The sequence below is a fragment of the Palaemon carinicauda genome, chromosome 1 (assembly GCF_036898095.1).
Source record: "Palaemon carinicauda isolate YSFRI2023 chromosome 1, ASM3689809v2, whole genome shotgun sequence".
Classification (NCBI taxonomy): domain Eukaryota; kingdom Metazoa; phylum Arthropoda; class Malacostraca; order Decapoda; family Palaemonidae; genus Palaemon; species Palaemon carinicauda.
Window position 1 is genome coordinate 7,353,450 of NC_090725.1, and position 22,429 is coordinate 7,375,878.

The window sequence follows — 22,429 nt, forward strand, 5'->3', positions numbered from 1 at the left end:
TATTTATCTTGAGCCCCACCGGATGTGATATTTCATACATTCTGGTAAGGAAGCATTGCAAATCCCGTGGCATTCTGTTAACAAAGTCAGCATCATCAGCATACTCAAGGTCTGCTAAATTCTTATTACCAATTCAGTCCCATCCTTCTTCACCATCTCCAACTGTTCTATTCATTACAAAATCCATGAGGAGGATAAACAACATAGTTGACAACACATCCCCTTAGAGTACTCCGCTGTTCACTAGAAAATAATTTGATAAGACTTCATTAACATTAACTTTGCACTTGCTATGCTCATGAACAGAGTTAATCAAATTTACATATTTAAGAGGAATTCCAAAATAACGCAGGATTCTCCACAAAATTGATCGGTGCACACTATCAAATGCTTTTTCATAATCCACAAAGGCCGTCAAAAGTGGATTTCTATATTCTACGCATTGCTGTACAACATGTCTCAAAATGAAAATTTGGTCAGTGCAACTTCTACCTTTTTCTATATCCTGCTTGTTCATCTCTCAGCTTTTCACCAATCTTTCTCTTTATTCTCTTCAGAATAAGCATACTGTATTTTTTTCATAACAACTGACGTAATTGTGATGCCTCTCTAATTACTGCAATAAGTCACATCTCCTTTTTTCGCCATTTTCACCAACACTCCTAATTCCCATTCGTCAGGTTTTGCCTCTTCATTTGCGTACATATATCTACATATACGTGTTATATATGTATATATATATATGTATGTATATATATATATATATATATATATATATATATATATATATATATATATATATGTACTGAATATATATGTATACACACACACACACACACATATATATATATATATATATATATATATGTGTATATATATATATATATATATATATATATATATATATATATATATATACTGTATATGCATGTATGTATACGTTCAAATATGTATCGTTATTATATACATAATATTTTATATAAATCAATAAATAATACATACACACATGCGTAGGTTGACCAGGGCTAGAGAGTTATGGGGTTCTCTGACTGGCCAGACAGTGCTACATTGAATACTTCTCCCTGGTTACGGTTAATTTTCCCATTGCCTACACATACACCGAATAGTCTGGCCTATTCTTTACATATTCGCCATGGTCCTCATACACCTGACACCACCGAGATTACCAAACAATTCTTCTTATCTTAAGGGGTTAACTACTGCACTGTAATTGTTCATTGGCCACTTTCCTCTTAGTAAGGGTAGAAGTGATTCTTTAGCTATGCTAAGCAGCTCTTCTAGGAGAAGGACACTCCAAAATTATATCATTGTTCTCTAGTCTTGGGTAGTGCCATAGCTTCTGTATTATGGTCTTCCACTGTCTTGGATTAGAGTTCTCTTGCTTGAGGGTAGACTCGGGCTTACTATTCTATCATATTTCTCTTCCACTTGTTTTGGTAAAGTTTTCATAGTTTATAGAGGAAATATTTATTTTAATGTTGTTAATGATCTAGAAATATTTTATTTTTCCTGTTTCCATTCCTCAGTGGGCTACTTTCCCTGCTGGAGCCCCTGGGCTTATACCATCCTGCTATTCCAACTGGGGTGTAGCTTAACAAATAATAATAATAATAATAATAATAATAATAATAATAATAATAATATATACTGTATATATAGTAAAAAATTGGATCATATTTAATGCTTGTAAATTCCCCTTTAATATCTAGATAAATCCAGAAAGAACAAAAGCATTCCAATATATGCTACGTCCAACATTCCAGTTAACCCGTCATTAAAAGAAGGGAGCTGAAGGAGGATAGAGCTTCAATTTTCTTTTTTATTGTTTTGACCTTGGTTAGACAACTTTTCACAGGCCAATAACAACACTGACCAGTATTTTTTTTTTTTTTTTTTTGTTACAAGAGGAAGTTCAGGTTATTATATTTCAAAACTTGGAATCGAGATCTGGGGTCAAAGAGTGACTTAGCCTACGACGTAATAGTAAAACAAAACGAGCTTAAGGCTTCTCAAAAATGCTGAATGAAAACGGAAATGAAAAACGAGGTTGCCAATAATTGCTAAGAAACAAGTAGCTCCTCAGGAGGGTCAATCTTTTATTTGATGTGTAGCAACAAAGAAATGAAGTAGGGGTGAAAGGAAAAGAGAGAATGTGGAAGAAAATAGGCCCCAGAAGAAAGGTGGGAGAAATAGCTCCCCAAAAAGGCGTAAAATCTCAACAACATAAACAAGGAAATGAATCGTCTGAAAGAATGAAACAAATAGTTGAGTAAGATCAAGTCGACAATAGAAAGGGAAAGGACGGAAAATGAAACAAAAGAATCAGATAAGTTTGGGAAAGGGAATCAAAACCTACAAATACCAAGAAACAAATAACTGCGTCAAGGATAAATCGTATGGCGTCCTGAGGATGGTCTACCGTCTCCCTCACAACACACCTGAGGTGAACGGGTCTGGGACGGACGCCACTATCAGTATGGTTTACCGATCGACATCATCTGCCGTCTTTCTGAAGGTCGACGTTGCCTTGAGCAAAACAATGTCATTTCAAGGTCACAGGAGACGACCAGCAGGCCTGGCCTAATGATCTTAACGATAATTGAGTTTGAGATAGAGATAATAACACACTTTATTGCTTGATTCCTTTATAGGGAATCTCAGCTGCCTTGTTGAGTTCGTTTTGTTTTCTAGGGATTATTGTTTACATACAATCTTTCGAGCTTACATGATTACATTTAGGTGATCCCATTGTGAAAAATACAACTCTTTTCTATTTTGCAGGGGGTTAATTATATCGTTTTGAAAGTGAATCAATTGTTCAAATGCCAGAAAAGCAACGTACAGTATTTCCGAAGTTTTGGACACCAAGGCAATCATTTTATGCCTAAAGTTCTGATTTATTTCAATTCTAATTTTAGAAATTTTCCGTAAGTTCAGTATTATCACTACTAATCGGTTATATATTGATAGTTACAGAAGCCGGAAAATAGGCTTTCTTATCAATTGTCAGATTTGTCTTTTTTTTTTTTTTTTTTTTTTTTTTTTTTTTTGCCATGGCAAGAGTTTGACAGCAGGGAAATAAGAATATCATATTATATTTGCGTCAAAAACTTCTCTATTAGACCCTTAAAACAGGTAATGGGCTGGCCAGGGCACCAGCCACCACTTGAGATACCAACTCTCAAGAATTGTTGTGTCCTTTGACTGGATCCTTCTCTCTGGTTACGAATCATTTTTCCTTTCCCTACACATACACCGATTACTCTGGCCTAATCTTTCCCCATTCTCTATCCTGATAACCTAACAACACTGATATTCCCAAATTATTTATCTTCAATCAAGGGGTTAACTACTGCAATGAAATTGTTCAGTGGGTACTTTCCTCTTGGTACGGGTAGAAGAGACTCTTTAGCTATGGTAAGCAGCTCTTTAAGAAGGACACTACCATAGTCTTCCACTGCCGTGGAGTAGAGTTCTCTTGCTATAACACTATTTAATCTTATTTCTCTTCCTCTTAGTTTTTCAAGTTATATAGTTAAAATATAAAAGTTATAATTTATTATTGTTGCAGTTCTTTTTAATATTTTATGTTAATTGTTCATTACTTCTCCTGTAGTTTGTGTATCTACCATTTTCCTTTCCTCACTAGGCTATTTTTTCCAGTTGAAGCCCTTGGGCTCCTACCATCTCGCTTTTACAACTAGGGTTGTAGCTTAGCTATTAATGATAATAATAATAATAATAATAATAATAATAATAATGATAATAACAGCGTCTCAAGATGGAAAGTTGGTTTAAAAGGAGTCGAGCAGATATATTGCTCTGGGAATTAATGATATACATTAACAACTATTGTTACGGCAATTACTACTGATATTGATGATGATAATAGTAATAATAATATTGATAAAAACTATAACAAACAAAAATAAATATTATACTAACAAGAACAACAACAAAATAAACAATAATAATACTGACAACAGCAGTAACTACTACTACTACTACTACTACTACTACTATTACTGCTACTACTACTACTACTACTACTACTACTACTACTACTACTAATAATAATAATAATAATAATAATAATAATAATAATAATAATAACTAAAATCTTGAAGCAATAAATTATGTAATTATCTACAGGTAATAGATATGATAGTGAAAATCGTTGGAGTTTTATAGATTGATTATCAAGTTACCAATTTTCATATTATTATTATTATTTCTTTTTTTTTTTTACTTCAGAAGTCAGCCTACAGCTGAGCACAAAACACAAAGACGTTTGGTAGACTGAGATACGTCTGGTATATACAGGTCATTTTTAAAGTCAAGTTACTCCAAACTATATACCATTACCCTTTGAAAACCCTTATTACAAGACATGACATTACTTTTGATGTCATTTCAAAATACGAGTCTGTAATATCCCACTCCACATTGAGGGGGGGGGGGTAGGCACTGTAATAGGCCTATCATGATAGTGTTAGAGAATGGATGACATTTAAACAACTAAAATTAAATTAGAACAAAACTGAATTCATGGTGGTGGGCAAGAGAAACAGCGTGAGAAACTTAGGTTGATCTTCAAATGAACATAAATAATGACTCGGTGCCGATATCTAGTAAAGTTTGAGATCTAGGTGTATTTCTTGGCTGTAACCTGTCTCTAAATGCCCAAATAAATAATGTAACAAAAAGTGCTGGTTATCATCTAAGAAATATTGCGTGTATAAAAAAAGTACCTGGACGAAAATTCTGTTAAGAAACTTGTGATAAACTGTGTTATTACCAGGATTGACTACTGCAACTCTATCTACTACAATTTACCAAAAGTCCAACTTAAGAAATTACAAAACATAATAAACAGAGGAGCAAGACTGATAAAAGGTGTCCCACCTTGAGAAAGGATCACCCCTATACTTATTGATTTACACTGGCTGCCGATTAAAGCGAGAATTGAATTTAAATTATGTACAATAACCCACCAAGTTATCAGAACCGGTCGTCCAAAATACTTAAAAGAATTGCTACACATTGCGCGGCTAACAAATCGTGTCGAGACGAGAATAGTTACAGATGGCTTCAAACTGTTGGAACCTAGATTTATGTCCACTTTGGGCTCCAGAGCGTTCAAATATGAGGCCCCGAGATTATATAATAAGCTCCCACGAAACATTCGAATGACTGAAGACATTAAAGCTTTCAAGAGGAAACTGAAGACTTTCTTATTTCATGAGTCTTTTGACAGTGACAATTTAACAGTAAATGAACAATATGTGACTTGAAAAGATAAATACTATGAACGAACAAGGTAAAACGACAGTGGAGGTCCTGTAGAGAGTGGGGTTCCCCTGCTGTATGGGACCGGAAAAGCAGCCACCAAAGTAAGTAAATAAGTAAGTAAGATCTCTATTTTCTGTTTTGGCTCCCTGATGCGAAAGTCAGATACTGTTAATATATAATTTCTTTGCATAGGAAACTCAAAGTAATGTGTTGCCATACATCGCATTCGGGTCCCTTTCAAGCGCCAATTGATATGGGCTACACAGGATACAGGTTGGATGGATTAATAAATGTCCTTCTAAATCCCTGAGAGGACCTTTTCATTTTGGGGAAATTGAACAATTGAAAATAGATAAGAAATGTGCCTCAGATATCACTTCACAACGAGCGATAGTGGACTTTATGTCTGACAGATCCGGGCACCTGACACCTGAGTTGTCTTGTCAATCCTTATCATACCCTCCCTCTGTCTGTCTATCTGTCTGTCTGTATGTGCGTGACTGTCTCTCTCTCTCTCTTGAGATCTCACCTTAGCTTAGTCATGAATCAGAGTTTAACGTGTTTGTGACGGCAGAGAGAAAGGTTATGACTCAAAGGCAGGATGCAATCAACTGAGTAACTTTATTAAAGAACACTCTCCTTTATATACAAAACCTCAAGGCAACAGGAATTTTCATGTTCAAGAAACAGGCAATGTTAAAGAGGAAACACGCAGACATGTTTGTTCTGGTTCTTTTTAGTGCGAGTGAAGAGCGCAGATACAAGCATAATATATACAAAATAATTTATGTACGATCGTGTGATACACGGTTGGTACATGTTTGACAAATAATAATGATGATGATAATAATAATATAAAGCTTTAATATTTAGCAATATAATGGGATGAAATCGAAATTTGATCGAAGTATTTAGCAATGAAATTAACAACATCTTTAACTCCTACGGAGGTAGATATTTTTACTTCCTGTATAAAGGAGGGGTCATAATGCTTGATCAAACGCAAAAAAATTGTAGCATATAATTATGAACTTGATTTACGCTTGCGTTCTTTCTTTTCTTTGGGGAAAACACCAAACCTATAATCCTGAGTAAGATTTCATTTATTGTTATTATTTTTTTTCTTTTTTTTTTTTTGATAACGGAAAATGTGAAAATTCAGTGTCATTAAGTATTTAAGAATCCTCTTTTACTTTGAAAATAGTAATGGGTTAATGCCTTAATTCTACGAGGAATATTTTCAAACATCTCTTTTTTTACTAACACTGCACTATTTAAGAATATATCCAAATAAATTTAACATCAAAATCTTATAACTGTTGATAAACATGTGCTCTTGGGTTTAGAATCTTAAATAAAGAGAACACCGGGTACGGGGTTATTTGGTTCGGGTCCTTAAGAGCAAGCTGAAGGTTGACTCGGCTTACGTGAATCCAGGCAGTAGTCAGAGTCGTGGGGACTGCAGCATCGTCTGTTATAAACGAATGGTTTTATTCTTTCGAAGGCTCGCACTTGAAACAAAGCCAGCTTTATAACATACGTGTGTGGATTCAATAATGATCCTTTGTTTACAATCGACCTAATAAAATAAAGGTATTTTAACAAGAAAAATAAACATACAGTGTGCTAATATGAAAATATGACAAATGAAATTAAGCATTCTCATTTAATAAAGAAAAACTTGCATAGAAGAAACGGCACAAGCTATAAGACAATAGGCTCCTCTTTCAATAGAAGTGGTGTCAAACGTTTCTCATTTGTTTAATATGGACAATTTCCATAATGTTACATTTGCTTATTTCTTTAACGACACAATTAATGTGAAAATAAAGGAATTTTGATTGTTAATAGAAACGTTTTGTAAACAATGAATACGTCAATTTTTCTATTGAATCTACTAACAATGTATAAGAGCAACAACATTCTCTTGTTATCGCTGGATTTGCACACGGCTGCAACAAATGCTCGTTGTGACCTACAATATATATCAAAGGATTTTCCCTCTATTTTAAGGTCTGGCTCTATTGCAATATGATGCATTCGAAGCTGCTACCTTTTTTCCATCTTGGTTTCTCTCTTGACTTTACGGAATATCAGATCTCTTTTGTTTCCCTCCCTTTGTATTTTCGTCATCTGTTAAACCCTGCTCTCATGGCATCGGTGTGCACATACGTTCAGAAATAGTTTCACGTTGGCTTCAAAGCTAAGGATTCAGTGTTTCATCACGCCTCTCTCTCTCTCCTTATTCGGAGAGCAAACATTTAGAATGAAAACCTAGAATCTGAACCCCTGCATTTGACCCCTCTCTCTCTCTCTCTCTCTCTCTCTCTCTCTCTCTCTCTCTCTCTCTCTCTCTCCCCTTATTCGGAGAGCAAACATTTAGAATGAAAACTAGAATCTAAACCCCTGCATTTGACCTCTCTCTCTCTCTCCCTCTCTCTCTCTCTCTCTCTCTCTCTCTCTCTTAATACGGAGAGCAAACATTTAGAATGAAAACTAGAATATAAACATCTGCATTTGATCTCTCTCTCTCTCTCTCCTCTCTCTCTCTCTCTCTCTCTCTCTCCTTATTCGGAGAGCAAACATTTAGAATGAAAACTAGAATCTGAACCCCTGCATTTGACCTCTCTCTCTCTCTCTCTCTCTCTCCTCTCTCTCCTCATCTCTCTCTCTCTCTCTCTCTCTCTCTCTCTCTCTCTCCTTATTCGGAGAGCAAACATTTAGAATGAAAACTAGAATCTAAACCCCTGCATTTGACCTCTCCTCTCTCTGCATCTCTCTCTCTCTCTCTCTCTCTCTCTCTCTCTCTCTCTCTCTCTCTCTCTCTCTCTCTCTCTCTCTCCTTATTCGGAGAGCAAACATTTAGAATGAAAACTAGAATCTAAACCCCTGCATTTGACCTCTCTCTCTCTCTCTCTCTCTCTCTCTCTCTCTCTCTCTCTCTCTCTCTCTCTCTCTCTCTCTCTCTCTCAATACGGAGAGCAAACATTTAGAATGAAAAGTAGAATCTAAACCCCTGCATTTGACCTGGAGAGAGAGAGAGAGAGAGAGAGAGAGAGAAGAGAGAGAGAGAGAGAGAGAGAGAGAGAGAGGAGAGAGAGAGAGAATATAATCTCTTTTCTCGCTGAAACAATAAGCTCATCCTGATATCACATACCCATTTGTTTCAATGATCGGGGTACTAAAATATCCACCACATCTAAAGAACAATATCAAACATACCCTATTATATGTAATAATCATACTTTGAGCTATCATTAGAAAACAGCTAAAGCTGGGCTGTTAGACCATTACTTCTAATACGACTTAGCGAGTTAGTCCTCGGTGTGATTCAGAATTATCATTAGATATCTATTTCTCCTCTATGGTTACAACGATCTCCAGATGGATGATTACAAATCGAATTTAATTTTCCTCTTGATATTCTACACCGGGTCAGAGAAGTGAATGTCATTCACTACTTGCGTAGTTTGAAGACTGATTACTAACAGAAAACGTTATCCTTCCGTTTTAGGCTTTTCTAATTAAACCAGATAATAATTCATAAACTTTTATTAGAAGAAGATTTGATTGATTTAAGGTTTTCAGGCATCCTGACATCTAGGGTCATTGACGCCGATATCATTTAGTTTATATGTATAAAAAACTAAAGAATATTCAATTGAAACCATAAAAGTTAATAAGTCATTATAAAAGTTAGATAATTTTCTGAAGACCAGCTTCTGAAACAAATCTAAAAATGCCACTTGCATAGTAGGCCACATCATGTCCAAGAATCTTGGCAAGGATGAACCTGCCACCCTCAGAACTGGCACGGACACAGGGAATCCGACTGTTTATATTAGAAGAATGAACACGCTTCGCAATAGAAAATTATAGACGATTATTTGGTGAAAATGGAACATGAATAGTAAGATAAGGGATCCAATTCAAAGCTATCTCTACTTATTATCATATAAATGAATTCGATTAATTGTTCGAGGTTGCGATGACATAAAGACGATTATCATTAATTAGAATCCTTGATCCTAAACTTTAGATATAGATGGTAATATATCTAACATCTATAATTAGTATCATGTATTTAATGGACATTTCTTGGTTTGAATAATCTCTATTTCCCAAAAATGAGAGGTAGTACTTGTGTTATGAGCATAACTGAGGAGGAAGCAAATGGTCTCTGGTAATATAGGAAACCTCACGTTTTTATTTGTTGTTTTTAACTGAATGTCTATCTGTCTATCTATCTATTTATCTATCTATCAAGTAATCAACATGAGATTACAAATCAAATACAAATCTGAGAGCTATGTGCCCATTGTTTACAATATGGGAATCATTACAGGTCTTTTCAATCTCTAAACAAAGAGGATTCGACAACAGCAATCGAAGTATGGGAAATTAATATATAAAGAAACACACTACAAAAACACCATATGTTTATTTACAAAATTATTTACAGAGAAAATCAATGTTGATGCTCCTTTGCTTACAATGTCTTAGATTAATTCAAGATATTGAAGATATTGATTATTAGGGGAATATTCTAGAAGGTAGAGCCATAAAATATGGAGAGTTGGTGAATTATCTTCAGTTGCTTGAGAACATCACAGACGGGCTATCTGCTTCTCTTCGACACTGATATGAATAAATTCTGGAGATATGTTTGTCGTCTGAAGGGGAGACCCTTTTCGGAACCTAACTCTGTTACATCTTTGGTTTTCTTAAAGGTTTCTTTCCCATCTCCTTCCTATCTCTTTCCTATAAACTTATATGCCTGTGCATGGGTGAAAATTATTACGATGGACAATTGACATTTCCATATCAGGACCATTTAAATATCCTGCATTCTGATTCGTTTCCTTTAAAGACACCCACTTCGTTCACGCCATAAAAAAGCTTCTAGTGCTATCTTTTTGGTACAACCTAGACCTGATGTGGTGCCATATAACAGATACACGTTATGGGGAAGCTTAGTCAGGGACGGTTACAGAAAGGAAAGGATTTTCATCGAATCCCTGTTTGTTTGCAAAATGCTGCCAACAGTAATAAAGGTGATGAAATCTTTGCCCAAACATTAGCTGGATGTCCTCTCTTAGAAAAGAAACAAGGTCAAAGGCCACGCTTCTACATGCCTGGCACTTGTCCATCTTAAGACCATTTCTTTCAGTCTCACCAATTACCTTATCAGGAAATTATATACGAGGGGTATCATGCTGTCTTTGATACTAGTGTAGGTATAATTAATAAAGACTGTTACTGTAAAGACAGCAAGGTAAAGTAGTTACTTCAACTAGAAATGGCTGGATATGGACGTAATAATGGCCGGTCTCTCTTTGTGGCTGAGTTGCTAAGTCAATGGAACTTCACTTTCTTGGGACCGGGTTCGATTTCATGGCCGACTAGAGGCTATTATCTATAAGTTTATTCCCTCCTTAGGTCTCTGAATTGAGGTAGAGAGAATCCATATATTAGGTGTATAATATATGGTTTATATGACTAAATATGACAAACACATCTAAATGTGCAAAATTATCATTACTCTTAGCTGAGTACAAAAAAAAAAAAAAAAATAACTGAATTCTACAAGTATAAATATGGGAGAGTTATCATCAACTTCTATCTCTCTTTGTAACTGAGTTGTTAAGTCAAAGGAACCTCAGTTTCTTGGGCCTGGGCTCGATTCCCTGTCCGACCAGAAGCTATTATCTTTGAGTTGATTCCCCCTTGGGTCTCTGATCCCGAGGTAGAGAGAATCCAGATATGAGGAGATACATAATATATGGCTTATATGGCTCTCTCTCTCTCTCTCTCTCTCTCTCTCTCTCTCTCTCTCTCTCTCTCTCTCTCTCTCTCTATATATATATATATATATACATACATATATATATATATATAATATATATATATATATATATATATATATATATATATATATATATATATATATATATATATATATACATACCTTATGGGTGTTGTAATAATTAGTCTTATCTATTATAGGAAGATCGTCAAAATATAAGTAATCGTGTTTCAAATTTATGTTTTAAAATTTTAGGTGATAAAATGAAAATCACTTTAAAATGTTGCAATGTACGTGCAGTAAGCAACGCACATATAAAGAGCCCACGTCAAAAGGTCAATTAATGTGACAAGGTAATTTTAACTTTATCATAATTCTGTTATTATGTCATTTATTCTTATGCCAACATCAACCTTATCGAAGGGATTGAATATAAACATGCGATTGATATTCCTATGTGACCCCTTGGGTGCCTATAAATACCTGTGACATCTCTAAATAAATTCAGTTGTTCAGGAGCTGTCTCCACATCAATTCCTCCTCCCCTCCCATCATATTGGTGACCTGCGGAGTGCGTCGAACACCCAGCCCGCTTCTCAGCTCACTACTTTGTCTGCCATATCTTCTGACAATGACCACCACTGACCCTCTGACAATGACCACCACTGACCCTGATATATATGACCATGCTGTCATAGTGATGATCCCGCCCTTCACCCGAAGAGATGTGTTTGCCTTGCTTCAGGATTCCAGGTACAGTTTTGCACTAAGGGCGTGATCCCAGATAACACCTTCCTAGAATCTCTGACTGGCTTTGTGAACAAAGGATGGTTCCATACAGTATGATGCCCTCAAATCATACTTTCAAGAGCAGTAATCATCGTTGTTATACGGCCGTGTAGCCAAGATTTTTCAGCTCTCTCAACAACGATTGGAGGATCAAAAGTCGTTGATTACCCTCAGAGAAATGATCAGCATTATTTGTCTGCTGCAGACGGATCTCTTTGTGAACTGAACCTACGCCGTTACAATGCCTACGTGAGCTGCCCTTTCCGATGATGACACCTCGCCCATGAAGGACCTGAGGACTAGTCAATGCTCTTTTGGACAACCCCTTCATCATCATCAAGAATTCCATCAAGAATTCCACTTCTGATGAAGATGACAACCATTCAGTTTAGGACATCGACGTCTATCTCGTGATATGCCTGCGCAACACTTGTGACGAGCCGAGAGAAGGTTGTGACTCAAAGGCAGGTTGAAAGCAACTGAGTAAATTTATTATAGAACACTCTCCTTTATATACAAAAGCTCAAAGCAACAAGAAATTTCATGTTTGAAAAACTGACACTGTTACAGAGGAGAAAAGCAGACATGTTTAATCTGGTTCATTTTAGTGCGAGGGAAGAGCGAAGATACAAGCATAATATATACACAAAATGAACTATGTACGATCGTGTGACACGCGGTTGGTACACACTGATGCCACCCACCATCCACCTATGCTACCCCATGCCCGCAGCACAACCATCGCACTCACCAACAGGATGATGGCCCTCACCCTCAGTCGTGCTACCACCACTTCATATTCAGGTTGCAGCCTATCCCATTAAGTAATATTTTCTTTTTGCATGATTCAGGATCTAATTTGTACTTTCTAGTAGATACTGGTGCCTTTTCTTTCCCTTCTGCCATGTTCCCTCTTAATGGTGCAAGCCCGTCATTCTAAGACTGCTGATGTCCGCCTGGTGGCTGCCGATAGATCTGATATCCATACCTACAGTTATGAGAAGCTGACACTGTCATTTGCGGGTGTCCAGTGCTTGTTAAATTTCATTGTTGCTGACGTCACACTGCCTCTCATTAGTGCAGATTTCTTCGCCTATTTCCAGCTCCTGATTGTGTTACACATCAAAACTTAGTTAATGTCAGCTCTTATTCTTCCACACCTTTATTTCCTGCTCCCTCTGACCTTGCTCTCCACATCAGCTACCACACAGATGCCTGTGCCCACCTCCTCACTTTATATCTCAACATCTTCCGCTCAGAACTACGCCAGGCAGACACAGTTCCTGTTAGGCACGGTATCTACCACCATATCAAGATGATGAGGCCCCAAGTATTTGCAAGATTCAGACGTTTAGCAGCTGTTAAGAACACATTCACTGAAATTGAATAAATGGGCCTGTGTCAAAAGGCCTCAAGCCTTTTGACCAAAGCCCATTTATTCTATTTTATTCATCTCCCCTGCACATCGTCCTGAAGAAGAATGGATTCCTATGCCCTTGGGGGGATTACAAAAATTCTAACATGCAGATGAAACCAGACCACTAACTCGTCTCCAACGTCGTCAATATTATGACCTACTTTCACGGTGCTAAAGTGTTCTAAACCCTCAACCTCCTGAGGGGCTATTATCAGGTACCTATGAAAACAGAAGACATCTCTAATACTGCCATCACCACCCCATTTAGCACATACAATATCATTTACTCCTGCTTTGGCTTTCGTAATGTAGGGGTGACATTTCAACGAATTATGGATGGTATCTTAGGCGACCTCCCATTCTGAGTTTGTTACATAGATAACATACTGATATTCCCCCACTTGAAAGAATATCACCTATTTCACCTACACATCGTCTTCGACCGCCTGCAGCAGAAAGGCTTGTAATCAGGTATGACAAGTGTACCTTTGGTGCCCAGGGTGAGCCTTCTTGAGTCATCGCGTCAATCTTGAGGGCACTCACTCTTTCCCAAAAAAGGTATCAGCAGAGCGATGTGGGCATTGATGGGCCAATCAGACTTTGGACTGTTTGGAGTGTCGAGGAAAGGCATGCCCAACGGGCATGGGGTCCATGCAAATTACAAAGGTCATGCCCTCAAAGAAGTGTCAGAAGCGACGGAAAGCCAAATACACCATCAGTAGCTCACTGTTAAAGGTAGAGTAGCTGGATTCCGCTTTGGAAAATTTTATGCTACAGAAGGCCAATGGATGGGGTGATCCATTGATAATTTTTTTGAATATTGCCCCAACAGCGGCAGCACATAGGAGGTGTCTGGTTAACACAGAAAAGGCCGATGTCAGCCATATCGACAAAAGCCGTTGAGTATAAACATGCAATTGGCACCTTTGTGTGACCACTTTGGGGGTCTATAAATACCTATGTTGACTCTAAATTCTAAATAGATTTAATTGTTCGCGAACTATCTTCGTATCAATTCCTCTTCCACTCCCATCACACTGTAGTATTCAGCTGATTGAAGTTGATAGTTGGTGCTATCAAATATACTCATTCTCCTTTTGAAATTCATCCTGATACAGATAGTGTCTTCCTCGTCAGTGGATTTTCAGGGATCGATTTAATCTGGAGCTCCTGGTATTGTGTTGCCCACCATAGCAACTATAGTCCATTTCTTTTAGCGAGGCAGATTTGCACCGACTCGCCGCGGTGCCCTTTTAGCTCGGAAAAGTTTCCTGATCGCTGACCGACTCACAGCGGTGCCCTTTTAGCTCGGAAAAGTTTCCTGATCGCTGATTGGTTGGACGAAATAATTTTAACCAATCAGCGATCAGGAAACTTTTCCGAGCTAAAAGGTCACCGCTGCGACTCGGTGCAAATATGCCTCGCTAAAAGAAATGGACTATAGTTACGTCAACTTTCGTCCCTTCTTTGCTGCCTCCGTTTGTGTATTACTATGTTTACGATCTTCTTATCCTACATTTAATCAGTATTTTTTGATATCGTGTAGGCAGAACGAGTCGTGTCCTATTGTTTTAGTTGATATTGTGCGGAATATTGATATCTCGGGCATGAGTTACATTTATAAAGGAGAAAGCGTCAGGAACACGTATAGAGACCTATGAATTTTCAAAATCTAGATTCAATACATTGTATTCATAGAAATTCAAATAGGCAGTAACTACTAGAGAGCAAGGAGGTTAAGTAATGTATTTAAATGACGTTCTTCATAGTTATATCAAAGTGGAATGCTAAATAATATAGATAATTTCTATTTGTTAACCCTTTAAAATCTCATTTGTTACTCACAATCTCTATGCTTAACTAAAGTAAAAATTAGAAAAGCTCTGACCAGACTTAAACATAACATTACACACACACACACACACACACACACACACACACACACACACACACACACACACACACACATATATATATATATATATATATATATATATATATATACTGTATATACAGATGTATATATATGCATATATATACCATATATATATATATATATATATATATATACATATATATATATATATATATATATATATATATATATATATATATATATTTGTGTGTGTGTGTGTTTGCATAGTATGTGTATGTGTGTATGTGTAATAAGAATTGATACAAGCTCCGGCAGAACTTAAGAAACTGAGAAATGTGGAAAGTTCTTTTCCAAGTTATCAAAAGTAGGGAACGGTTTTTCTAAACAGAAAAAAAAGTTAGGATAGTTTATGGGATGTAACTTAGCCTAACAAAACAACTTGATAAAATAGGTTTAAAAAAATTGGACAAGGATCATATTCGTGAATAGATATTCAATTAATATCCGCGGAATTACTATTCCATTTCGAAAAATAATCTAGGAAAAGGAGTATATGCCAGTGACAAAAAAAAAAAAAAAAAAAAAAAAAATTGAGAAACAATACTCTTATTTCTGAAACTTCTAAAAATTAAAACTTTTTTTGTTTTTGGTATCATCAAGATAAGCCATGAAGCGAAACATAAACACCGACAATATGCATACACACAAACACACACACACACACACACACACGCACATACACACGCACATACACACTCATGCTAACTATGCAAAAATTTGTCAACAGTCATCACAGCAACCAAGCTGTAGCTCAGCCCGCCCCCTTGTCAGCTGACACACTGTACACTATATTTTACAACTGAACATTACAGCTGATGATTATCACGGTGTGCACCATTGTACAGAGCACCATGCAGTCATGTAGGTGTCACGTTTTCTTCTTCCCATTCTTGTCGCATCTCTGATATACAATGTATTTTCGTCTCGAACATCACAATCCCGATGTCCATCATGTCTCTATCAGTCCTTCACACGCTGACGTCGGTTTATATCAATCCAAGAATCAATACCTACATATGGGGTAACTGTAAGTGAAATGAGATAGTTGACCAAATTTACAATCTCTCTCTCTCTCTCTCTCTCTCTCTCTCTCTCTCTCTCTCTCTCAAACAAATTGCCTCTAGTTGATCACTTAATTATATCAATCCAAGAATCAAAACCTACATATGGGGAAACTGTAAGTGAAATGAGATATTTGACTAAATTTACAATCTCTCTCTCTCTCTCTCTCTCTCTCTCTCTCTCTCTCTCTCTCAATCAATCAATCAAACAAATTGCCTTTAGTTGATCATTTAATTGATACCATTTCAGAGCTTTGCAGTCAAGTACACCTTTAGTAGTTTGCCTGAAACAGTAGCGTTAGGGTACAAGGGGCGAGGAACCTAGAACCATGAACCAAATTAGCATTTACTAGTTTGAATAGCGAACATATTCACTCTATCAATTATCCAATGACTTTGATGAATTCTCTTTGAGTGCACCTTCTTCGTTCTCAAGGGAACAGATTCTCTTTCCCATGAGGTAATTATTTGTCAGATGTTAGAACATGAATGATACATATCTGTTTATTTCTCCATTTATGTTAGTCTCAGGATTGCAAATGACAATATCTAGTTTAGACTTAGTGCTCTTTAGGATACCACTTACAGAATAATGCTTCAAATGCAGCGACGGCCATTTTAAACACATTTTTTTTTTTCGAACGAGACACGTGGCTGTCAAAACAAAGAGGGGGTTCAGGAGGCCCATATGTCCAGCGTGTCAGTCATGCACGTTAAGGAAAGCTCCATTGTTTTCTTCGACGTTTCTCTAAGCCTTGTCTTTCGAACACACACCGATTACTTCTCCACTTGTACAGGATGAATAGAATTTTCTAGGGATGCTCTGAGACGTGTAAAGAAATAGAATAAACGTCTAAGAATAAAAAAATTAAGTTAAAAGATGCAATTTTGAAGAAGACCATATAAAAAGGTTCAACGAACACTGGCCTGCAGATAGACAAGAGACTACCTTGGCACGGGGAGATGATCAACAAAACAGGCCTAGGTCATGTTATTGACGAGAAAATCGTCTTTCATTTACTCTTGCTGAGAAAGGAAATGCATAAAGAGAAAAAACAAAGAAAAGACCAATATCCATATTAAGAACGATTTCTGTAATTTAAAATAACTAAGGTATGCAACTGCCGTGAATTCCATAGGTATATACTTTATCCATTCACGGAGCCAATAGATGGTCCTCTTTCTGGCTAACTGCACTCCAAGCAATCTCATCGTGATGGGATCGATAAACTTAGTGATAACTTCAGTTTTATTCAACTTAATACCAGACTACATATGCAGATGATGCTACTCTCTTTGCATCAATTCCCTCTCCTGAATGTAGATCTGGGGTTGCTGAATCTCTTAATAGAGATCTATCTAAAATTAGTGCATGGTGCAAATTATGGGGTATGAAGTTGAATCCTAACAAAACTCAAACTATGATTGTAAGTAGGTCAAGGACAATGGCTCCTCAACGTCCAGATTTTAGCATTGATAATGTTTCTTTAACTTTGTATGACTCTTTTAAAATGTTAGGTGTTATTCTTGACAGCAAATTTACTTTTGAGAAACACATAAGGTCGGTGTCTTCTTCAATTGCTCAAAAAAATTGGCTTATTGAGAAAGTCTTTTAAGATTTTCGGTGATCAATCTATTCTGAAGTGTTTTAATTCTTTCATTCTACCTTGTTTCGAGTATTGTTCTCCTATCTGGACTTCCGTTGCTGATTCTCATCTTAATTTGTTGGACAGAAACTTAAGGTCTATTAAATTTCTTATTCTTGATCTAGATATTAATCTTTGGCACCGTCATTCAATTAGTTCATTGTGCATGTTGCATAAGATTTTTCATAATTCTGAACATCCTTTACATTCAGATATTCCTGGACAGTTCCCTCCTGTTCGTAATACTAGGCATGCAGTTAGTTCTAATAGTCAGGCCTTCTCCATCATGAGGTTCAATACTACACAGTATTCTAGAAGCTTTATTCCAGCTGTGACCAAGTTGTGGAATGATCTTACTTAATCGGGTAGTTGAATGAGTAGAACTTCAAAAGTTCAAACTTGCAGCAAAGGTTTTCATGTTGAACAGGATGACATAGGTCTTTTCATAGTTTATATATAACATATCTGGTTTGATGTTACTGTCTTTAGAATATTTTATTGTTAATTTACTCTCATTGCTTACTTATTTCCTTATTTACTTTCCTCACTGGGCTATTTTTCCCTGTTGGAGCCCTTGGACTTATAGCATCTTGCTTTTCCAATTACGGTTGTAGCTTGGCTGATAATAATAATAATAATAATAATAATAATAATAATAATAATAATAATAATAATAATAATAGGGCAAGCACAAATAAGATAATTAACATAATCAAAAATATAAAGCAAAATCTGCATAACCCATTTAATAATCCTTCCCAAATTTCCTTTAATATCCCACAATATTTCTCTTTTTGTATCTATGGCCACCTACATAGAGATCCTATGGTAGATAGATATATACAAAGAAGGGCGAGTAAAATAGTAGATAATTCAAAGAAAATAAAAAAAGTTTTATGCAAAGTGCTTGCAATTCATATGTAAATAGAGAAACTGCATAAAACACGTTTTGTTATTTATATGCCTAAAAGTTTCGAAGAGAGAGAGAGAGAGAGAGAGAGAGAGAGAGAGAGAGAGAGAGAGAGAGAGAGAGAGAGAGAGAGAGAGAGAGAGAGAGAGAGAGCCCTGTTTAAGCATCCAAAGTTTGGTACCCTCAAAAAGACTGGTACAGAAATGAGAATTTAAATAAAAAATGAGAATAGGAAGTTTCTTTAGATGGGACATTGCAGAAGAATGCGAAGCTGTAGAAACAAAAAGGAAGAAAGTTACAGACGATTCCTTTTTTCATATATATGAAAGGCCTTTTCCTACACATAGAACAGGTTATTACTTTATGTAATTGCTAGAAAACCAAAACTATCTTTGTTATATATCTAATTGATAGTAGCATTAAATAGAATCATCTTTAATGAAGACGGTAAGTACTAGGGAGTACCAAATATCATCATCATCATCATCATCATCATATCCTCCCTCGCATATTGACGCAAAGGGCGTCGATTACATTTCGCTAGTCGTCTCTATCTTGAGCTTTCAAATTAAATACTTCTCCATTCATCATATCCCATCTCACGCCTCAGAGTCCTCAACCATGTAGGCCTTGGTCTTCTTTCTAGTGCCTTGTGAAAACCAGTTGAAAGTTTGGTGAACTAATCTCTCTTGGGGAGTGCGAAGAGCATGCCCAAACCATCTCCATCTACCCCTCATCATGATCTCATCCACATATGGTACTCGAGTAATCTCTCATATAGTTTCATTTCTGATCCTGTTCTGCCATTTAACTCCCAATATTCTTCTGAGGGCTTTGTTCTCAAATCTAAAAATCTGTTGGATATCATTTCATTGTGATACCATGACTCATTTCCATACAGTAACACCTATTTCACAAAACTGATATATTGTCTGATTTTTATATGTAATTTCGGGCGATTTGATTTCCAAATTTTACTCAACCTCGTCATTGTCTGATTTGCTTTATTTAATCTTTCATTAAACTCAAATTCTAAAGATTCTGCACTAGAGATCATAGTTCCTAAATATTTAAATGATTCCACCCCATTAATCCTTTCTCCTTCCAATGCTATTTCACCTTCCATTTCATATTCTGTTCTCATTATCTCTGTCTTTCTTCAATTTATCTTGAACCAACCTCATGTGATATTTCATTCATTCTGGTAAGCAAGCTTTGTAAATCCTGTGGCGTTTTGCTAATAAGGACAGTGTCATCAGCTTACTATAGGACAGCTAATTTCCTTTTACCAATCCAGTCCAATCCTTTTCCACCATCTCCAACTGTTCTATGTATTACAAAATCTCCGAGAAGGATAAATAACATAGGTAGCAATACATTCCCTTGGAGTACCCTCTGTTCACTGGAAATTTATTTAATAGGACTCCACTAACAATAACTTTGCAATTGCTATGCTCATAAGGAGACTTAATCTAATTTTCATATTTAAAAGGAAATATATTTAAAAATTAATGTATTTCTAACGATGACACCCTTTTTGTCATGGTATTTAACGCTACCTACTGTTACAGAAGTTGCATCCACTATTATGGAATTGTGGATTGATCTTCTCAATCAAAGTTGAATTAGTGGAACTTGTTACAGAATTTATGTTACCTACTGTATATGTTCAACATTGTCAATTATCTTAATATGTTTGGTTTTGGTTCAGTTTCTTGTATAGCATTTGCTGTAATTTTCAATATGTTCTCCGCATTGTAGCATTTTATTTTTCCACCTAAAGTTCAGGTTGGCTAATACTGATAATAATATCAATACCTAACATAAAAAAGTATGCGTCACAAGGAACGTTGAGATGTCATGCGACTATTTATGGTCATAACTGATGGTCATACCGTCGATTTTTTTCTTTTTTAAACAAGCACCTTACTTATTTATTTACTTTTAATCGAATGATATACTTTATAAGATATATTTTGCATAAATGGTTATGATTCTAAGCATTATTTTCCAAATACAGGTATCAGTTTACCGTACTCAAGGCTAGAATATGGTGCCCAGTATGTCACAAGTCTGTCCTTTCTCTAAATCTGAAAATTGGTTTAGCCCATTCAAGTCATTAAAATGGATTTCAACCCGAAGGATACGTAATATGCGATAGTATATTATTATTATTATTATTATTATTACTATCCAAGCTACAACCCTCGTTGGAAAAGCAAGATGCTATAAGCCCAGGGGCTCCAACAGGGAAAAATAGCTCAGTGAGGAAAAGGAAATAAGGAAATAAATAAATGAAGAGAACAAATTAACAATAAATCATTCTAAAATAAGTAACAACGTCAAAACAGACATGTCATATATAAACTATTAACAACATCAAAAACAAATATGTCATAAATAAACTATAAAAAGACTCATGAGCTAATCATCCCTTTGTTGCCCTAACTTGTGTTGCTCTGTCACTTGGCAGAAGGTACCAGAAAATGAGCCCGTTGCAGAATTACTCATATAATTAAAAGTAATCTTTATCTTATGATATCATTCATTTAAGTTATATGTTCTTCTTGAAAATTAGTATACAAAGATTACCAATTTCGACGCAATCGAACATGCCTATTTAAAATGTCCACACTCTTTTCAGTTAGTCATTGAAAAAAAGTGATGAAAAAATACATAATATATTCTACATCTTCTGTAATACCATGCTATTTCAAATACTATATATCAGAAAAATCTTATATGAATTTTTTTATGATACATTTCCTATTCATCTGACACAAAAATTCCCGATTCCCATCTGTTGCACGTTGCTTAGATTGAATAGTCCTTTATTTCCAAAATGTATAAAACCCGGAAGGATGAACGTGTCCTCTTGATGGCTTCTTATCATGTTCCTTGGAGAGCCCCTCTCCCTTCCCGCACCCTCGCTGTCTCTCAGTGTGGGTCTCATCCTTCCCTTACTAAGTCACCTTGAAATCGCCACAGGAGCAATCGAGGAAGGATCGCTGTTGCCATGGCCGTCTGCTATTCATCCTATATGTTGTACAGTTTCAACATCGTAAAATCACTTCCAAACATCTTACCCGGTGGCACCACTGACATCTGACATTGCAATGTATGTTCGGGGTATTTATGTAAGTGTAACCGAAAGAAGAAAAGCAACAGCCGAGCGAGGGGCTTTTGTTTATGTTCTTTGTAACGATTCCCTTCATGGAAGGCCATCTAATCTTAAATATATTCTATCCTGGTCAATCAGTTTTGTACTTTAGGTATACAGAGGGCAATTAACAGCATAAATTGCAAATACTGAGTAGCAAATATCCCAACTTAATATAAAGTTAGTTTTAAGCTCATGCAAGGGGAATGTTCAAGTTTTGCGTTCATTAATATGAAAACAATACAAAAAGACAAGATAATTTTTGTTGTAGGCAAAAGAAAAATATACAGGCGAAGATATATGTAAATCGCATTATTATAACTGTTTTCTCATAACCTTTGCAGAAGTATGCAATCTGATACGAGAAACCACATAACAAGTGATTTATCTT